The 7,709-nt window shown below is 37.7% G+C and overlaps 1 non-coding gene across 1 annotated transcript; it reads right to left on the bottom strand.

Moving 5' to 3' along the window:
- Positions 1 to 3,311: 3,311 nt before the first annotated feature.
- LOC148574699 (small nucleolar RNA R71) lies at positions 3,312 to 3,418 on the bottom strand. The gene has a single exon (XR_015905843.1). It is a non-coding gene; the product is annotated as a small nucleolar RNA R71 (small nucleolar RNA).
- Positions 3,419 to 7,709: the final 4,291 nt, after the last annotated feature.

The raw sequence follows: 7,709 nt of genomic DNA, 5'->3' as shown, positions 1-7,709 counted from the left end.
CGTTAGCCCCCTAACTTGGAGGCTAACGTTGGCGCAACTAGCACTAGACAAGGCCAACGTTAGGGTCAAAGTTAGACCCCTAACGTTGGCACCAACGTGCACACCAGAGAAATATGCTTGCTACTATGAAAAGTTAGGGCCAAAGTTAGACCCCTAACTTTGGCTCAAACTTTAGGTCCAACTTTGGCTAACTTCAAAACCGGTTCAATTGGTTCACTTTGGTTCTTCTTCAAACTTCAAGAGCAATCAACCAAGGTCTCTTTCAACCCAATTCCACCAAGAGCAAAGGCCCAACTCAAGGCTTGAAGATCATTTTGGAAAGTGTATAAATAGGATAGAATTCAAGTTATTCGGGGAGCTTTCCTTTTAGAATTTTCAAAATAGTTTTCGGAGAGCTTTTGAACTTGAGTGAACTTTAATTTCTTGTTTTCATTGCTTTCAATTTCATTTTACATTTGTCTTGGATCTTGGATTGGAGAATTGAAGAAATTCTGTTTCAATCTCAATCTTGGATCTCTCTGTTTCTTTACTGTTAATTGAATTTCATTTCCGGTTCATTGTTCTTCATCTCTTTTTTTTTGCAATTTACAATTTCCTTGCTATTGTTCTTGTTGGATCTAGGAAGGCATTGAGATCTAGACTTGGTTTTCTAGTCTCTGGGTCCTGAGATCTGAATTTCTCATTTCAATTCCTTGTTTATTGCTTTTTCTGTTAATTTACTTTATTGCTTCAAGATCCGGTTTAATCCCAATTCCCTTTCCCTCTTCTGTTTGATGAAATTTAGTTTTTCCTTGTTTAAATTCTGCAAATCCATTCCCCAATTCCCTTTACATTTCAAGCAATTTATATTCCTTGCACTTTAAGATTCCGCAATTTACATTTCTTGCACTTTAAGTTTCTGCCATTTAATTTCTTGTTCTTTAAGTTTCAGCAATTTATTTCTTGTTCTCTTTACTTCAATGCAATTTACATTCTGCAAGTCACACAATCATCAACCAAATCTTGATTCGCTTGACTAAATCAACCACTAAACTAAAATTGCTCAATCCTTCAATCCCTGTGGGATCGACCTCACTCTCGTGAGTTTTTATTACTTGATGCGACCCGGTGCACTTGCCGGTTAGATTTGTGGTGTTTTGGAAGAGATTCGTTTCTCACCAAAATATCTCATCAGTTAGTGGTCACGTTAGTGCCACTAACGTTGAAGTTAACGTGAACCATCTTGGGCTAGGAACGTTAGTGAAAAAGGTGATTGTCACTAACGTTCTCGAACCCACATTTTCACTTAACATTAACGCCACTAACGTCCTAGCTAAAGTCCATGCCTACTTCACACTTTCTCTGCAAGTAAAGTTGAGCCCACTGAAGACTGCAACTGCTTCAACTTAAGATCCAAAGGCCCATATCCAAGACTTGAAGAGCCAACTAGAAGATCAGAAGAGTAGTATATATTGGAGTAGTTTTGAACTAGAGAGTAGCTTTTGGGAGCATTGAGAACCACTCTCTGTATAATTTTACTTTCTCTGCAACTTCTAGTTTTTACTTTCAGAATGTATTTTCCATCTTTGCTTTCCATTTCCAGATCTATGAACAACTAAACCCCTTTCATTGGGTTAGGGAGCTCTGTTGTAATTTGATGGATCAATAATAGTTTTCATTATTCTTCCTCTTTCTTTTCTCTTGATTTTACTAGAAAGCTTTCAATCTTCATCCAATTGGGTATGTCTTGGAAAAGAAGCTATTCATACTTGGATCTCTTCGGAACCTTGGAAGAGGAATGAAGAGATCATGCTAGAAATGCTTTCTCATGTTGGACCAAATTGGGGTTTGGATGGATATAGTGACATATAATCCTACCAACATTTTGATTTGGGAATAAATGTGGTATAATCAGTGACCACACTTCATCTCTTCTCATGAGCAATTAGACCAAGGAATTGGCTATTGATCAAGATTTGAGAGATTGAATTACCAAGGAATTGGAATTCAATCACTTAAGATTGCCAAGGAGATCAATGAATGCATTGATTGAGGAAGAGATGAAAATGAACTTGATCCGGAGAATACAACATTTCCTGAGCCCAATGAATTCCCCATTTCTGATCTTACCCATTCTCTTTACTTTTTGCCATTTACTTTTATGTTCATCTTCCCCATTCCTCATTTAAGATTCTGCAATTTACTTTCCGTCATCTACATTCAGTCCTTTATTTCCAGTAATTACATTTCCTGCCATTTACTTTCTGCCATTTAAATTCCTGCAATTCTCCAATCAAATTCTACTTAGCTCAACTAGAAAATTTCACCAATTAAAGTTGCTTGACCAATCAATCCCTGTGGGATTCGACCTCACTCTATTGTGAGGTTTTACTTGACGACAATTCGGTATACTTGCCGAGGGAAAATTGTTGAGACAAGTTTTTCGGCATCAAGTTTATGGCGCCGTTGCCGGGGATTGATTTTGTATCAACAATGATTAAATTGGTTGATTACCTAGATTGAGCATTTTTCTTCTGTTTGATTTAATTTCATCTCAATGATTTACTTTTAGTTGTAGTTATTTTCTTTCCTTTACCCATTACCCGTTTGTAGTGTTCTCTTATTTGTTACAATTCAGTTCACTAACCTACTAACTGTTTGATATATTGCATCACTCACACTAACAGCATTTCTAACAAGAATACTTCCTACATTTATCTCTTTCTTACTTGTGCCTTGTTGGTTGTATGACAGGTAGAAGAAGCGGGGCTTCAACTTCCTTTAATTCTGAACCTGAGAGAACCTTCCTTAGACTAAGGAGGGAAGCAAGAGGAAAGAGAGTCGTTAGTGCTGAGGAAGAGGAGTATTTTGAACCAAACATGGATGAGAATATGGAGAACCATCATGAAGAAGAGGCTCACAACCATGGCAGAGAAGGTCCAGTGCATCATGCTGGACAAAAGAGAAGGGTTCTGGGATCTTACATAAATCCAAACCCAGGAAACTGTGGAAGTAGCATCCAAAAGCCAACCATACATGCAAATAACTTTGAACTAAAGCCACAGCTCATTACCCTCGTTCAGAACAACTGTTCATTCGGAGGAAGTGTCCAAGAAGACCCCAATCAACATCTCACCACATTCTTGAGGATATGTGATACTGTGAAGTCTAATGGTGTTCATCCTGACACCTACAGATTGCTTCTGTTTCCCTTCTCACTCAAGGACAAAGCATCTAAATGGCTGGAATCCTTCCCGAAGGAGAGTTTAACAACCTAGGAAGATGTGGTGAACAAATTCTTGGCAAGATTCTATCCTCCTCAAAGAATCAACAGGTTAAAAGCTGAGGTACAAACCTTCAGGCAACAAGATGGTGAGACTCTATATGAAGCATGGGAGAGGTTTAAGGACTTGACAAGAAGGTGCCCGCCAGATATATTCAATGAATGGGTGCAGTTACACATTTTCTATGAAGGTCTTTCTTATGAATCAAAGAAGGCAGTAGACCACTCATCTAGGGGATCTCTGAACAAGAAGAAGACCATAGAAGAAGCCATAGATGTCATTGAGACTGTAGCTGAGAATGACTACTTCTACGCTTCTGAAAGAGGCAAAACTAGAGGAGTGATAGAGCTGAACAACGTGGATGCACTGCTGGCCCAGAACAAGCTGATTACCAAGCAGTTGGCTGACCTTACCAAGAAGATAGAAAGGAATCAAGTAGCAGCAATCACTACCTCATCAGCAGCTCAAGAAGGAGTGAATACAGAGGCAGAGGGTGATCAGGAACAAGCCAACTACCTTGGAAACTCACCTAGGCAAAACCATGATCCATACTCCAAAACTTACAATCCTGGTTGGAAGAACCACCCAAACTTTGGGTGGGAAAATCAACAAGATCAAGGCAAAGATCAGAGCCGCCACAACCCCAACAACAATGCAGCTCACCAACATTCCACACAGAGATCATATCAGCACCCACCTAACAACACCTCTCAACATCCATATCAAAACTAAAATGGCCATTCTCACCCCTCCAACTCCAACTCACCATCATCCGAAGATAGACTCTCAAGGATTGAGACCCTACTTGAAGGCATATGCAAGGAACTCCAAGAGAACAAGGTGTTCAAAGAGGAGGTTCGAGCCAATATCAAAAATCAGGGAGACACCATTAAGAGGCTAGATAATGAGCGGATAATTTATACGCTTTTTGGCATTATTTTTAGTATGTTTTTAGTATATTTTAGTTAGTTTTTATTATGTTTTTATTAGTTTTTAAATAAAAATCACATTTCTGGACTTTACTATGAGTTTGTGTGTTTTTCTGTAATTTCAGGTATTTTCTGGCTGAAATTGAGGGACCTGAGCAAAAATCTGATTCAGAGGCTGAAAAAGGACTGCAGATGCTGTTGGATTCTGACCTCCCTGTACTCGAAGTGGATTTTCTGGAGCTACAGAAGCCTAATTGGGCTTTCCAGCAATATATAATAGTCCATACTTTGCCCAAGATTTGATGGCCCAAACCGGCGTTCCAAGTCAGCTTAAGAATTCTGGCGTCAAAATGCTAGAACTGGCACAAAAGCTGGAGTTAAACGCCCAAACTGGCACAAAATCTGGCGTTTAACTCCAAGAAAAGTCTCTACATGTGAAAGCTTCAATGTTCAGCCCAAGCACACACCAAGTGGGCCCGGAAGAAGATTTCTGCATTAATTACTTATTTCTGTAAACCCTAGGCTACTAGTTCTCTATAAATAGGACCTTTTACTATTGTATTTTCATCTTAGTTCTTCAGGTTCCCTCTCTGGGGCCGAAGCCAATGACCACCATTATCACTTTTGTATTTTCAACGGTGGAGTTTCTACACACCATAGATTAAGGTGTGGAGCTCTGTTGTTCTTCATGAATTAATGCAAAGTACTACTGTTTTTCTATTCAACTCAAGTCTATTTCTTCTCCAAGATATTCATTCGCACTCAAGAACATGATGAATGTGATGATTATGTGACACTCATCACCATTCTCACCTATGAACGTGTGCCTGACAACCACTTCCATTCTACATGCAAACAAGCTTGAATGTGTATCTCTTGGGTTTCTAATCTAAGATTAGAACCTTCGTGGTATAGGCTAGAATTATTGGCGGCCATTCCTGAGATCCGGAATGTCTAAACCTTGTCTGTGGTATTCTGAGTAGGATCTAGGAAGGGATGACTGTGACGAGCTTCAAACTCGCGAGTGTTGGGCGTGTGACAGACGAAAAAGGATCAATGGATCCTATTCCAACTTGATCGAGAACTGACAAATGATTAGCCGTGCGGTGACAGCATGCGTAGAACATTTTCACTGAGAGGACGGGAAGTAGCCATTGACAACAGTGATGCCCAACATAAAGCTTGCCATGGAAAGGAGTATGAATGATTGGAAGAAGGCAATAGGAAAGCAGAGGTTCAGGAGGAACAAAGCATCTTCATACGCTTATCTGAAATTCTTACCAATGAATTACATAAGTATCTATATCTCTATCTTTATTTTATATTTTATTTATCTTTAATTATCAATCCTCCATAACCTTTTGAATCTGCATGACTGAGATTTACAAGATGACCATAGCTTGCTTCAAGCCGACAGTCTCCGTGGGATCGACCCTTACTCACGTAAGGTATTACTTGGACGACCCAGTGCACTTGCTGGTTAGTTGTGCGAAATTGTGACAAAGTGTGATTCACGTTTGAGAGCTCCAAGTCTTTGGTGCCATTGTTGATGATCACAATTTCGTGCACCAAGTTTTTGGCGCCGTTGCCGGGGATTGTTCGAGTTTAGACAACTGACGGTTCATCTTGTTGCTTAGATTAGGTACTTTTTTTTTTTATTTTTCAGAATTTTTGAGAATGAATTCTAGAGTTTCAAGGTGATGTTCTTATCATCACAAAAGCTGATTGATTCTCATCAATTTAGCTGCTGAATGTAATGTCCTGCTAAAGCTTGGCTAGCCATGTCTAATCTTTTTAGACTGAAGCTTCAGACTAACATTGCATGATTCCTGGAATTCTTATTAAAAGTTTTGAATCTCTTTATTCTCTTTTCCATATGATTTTTGAAAATCACAAAAAAAAATTATAAAATCATAATAATCAAAAATATTTTATGTATCTTAGTGTCAATTTTTAAGTTTGGTGTCTTGCATGCATTGTTTATTTGATCTTAGTTGCATTTTTTATTGTTTCTCATCATTAAAAATTCAAAAATATGTTCAAAATTGTGTCTTTTCAAGTCCATAATATAGAAAATTGAAGATTCAGAACATTCAACAGAGGAATTAAACAGAAAAAGCTGGGCATTCAAAACGCCCAATGAAGAAGGAAAACTGGCATTTAAACACCAGCCAGGGTACCTGGCTGGGCGTTTAACACCAAAAAAGGTAGCATTTTGGGCGTTAAACGCTAGAATGGATACCATTCTGGGCGTTTAACGCCAGGAGGACACTAGAGGGAAGATTTTGTTTTTAATCCAAATTTTTTTCAAATCTTCATAATTTTTCAAAATCAAATCTTTTTCAAATCATATCTTTTCAATCATATCTCTTCAAAATCAATTTCTTTCCATTTTTTATTTATTATTATTTCCGAAAATCCTTGCTACAATTAATGATTTACTTCAAAATTTTCAAGTTGTTACTTGCCTATTAAGAAAGGATCAAAATTTAAATTTTAGAATCATATCTTTTAATTTCTTGTTAGTCAAGTAATCAACTTTAATTTTAAAACTTTCTTTTTTAATTTGATTTTCAATCATATCTTCTCAATCATATCTTTTCAATCACATCTTTTTCAAAATTAATTTTCAATCATATCTTTTTAATTTCTAATTTCAAAATCTTTTTCAAAATCACTTAATTTCTTTCCCAATCTTAATTTTTGAAAATCTCAAATCAAATTTTCAAATTTCTTTTTATTATTTTAAAAATCTTTTACTTTAATTTCGAAAATTATTTCCCTCTTCTCACATCCTTCTATTTAAGGACTAACACTCCTCCACTATCAACAATTCAAACTCTATCCCTCTTGATAAGTTCGAATTCTTCTCTTTCTACCTTCTCCTTCTATTCTTTTTTTTCTCTGACACTTCAAGGAATCTTTATACTGTGACATAGAGGATTCCATACTTTCTAGTTCTCTTCTCTTTTATATGAGCAGGAGCAAGGACAAAAGCATTCTTGTTGAGGCTGATCCTGAACCTGAAAGGACCTTGAAGCGAAAGCTAAGAGAAGCTAAAGCACAAATCTCTGTAGAGGACCTAACAGAGCTCTTTAAACAAGAAGAAAACATGGCAGCCGAAAACAACAACAATGCCAACAATGCAAGGAAGGTGCTTGGTGACTTTACTGCACCTACTCCCGACTTCTATGGGAGAAGCATCTCAATCCCTGCCATTGGAGCAAACAACTTTGAGCTTAAGCCTCAATTAGTTTCTCTAATGCAATAGAATTGCAAGTTTCATGGACTTCCATTGGAAGATCCTCATCAGTTCTTAGCTGAATTCTTGCAAATCTGTGACACTGTCAAGACCAATAGGGTTGATCCTGAGGTCTACAGACTTATGCTCTTCCCTTTTGCTGTAAGAGACAGAGCTAGGACATGGTTGGACTCACAACCTAAAGAAAGCCTGAACTCTTGGGAAAAGCTAGTTAATGCCTTCTTGGCAAAGTTCTTTCCACCTCAAAAATTGAGT

The sequence above is a fragment of the Arachis ipaensis genome, chromosome B2, assembly GCF_059453495.1.
Source record: "Arachis ipaensis isolate K30076 ecotype BB chromosome B2, ASM5945349v1, whole genome shotgun sequence".
NCBI classification, from domain to species: Eukaryota; Viridiplantae; Streptophyta; class Magnoliopsida; order Fabales; family Fabaceae; genus Arachis; species Arachis ipaensis.
This window is presented reverse-complemented; position numbering and strand designations above follow the sequence as displayed.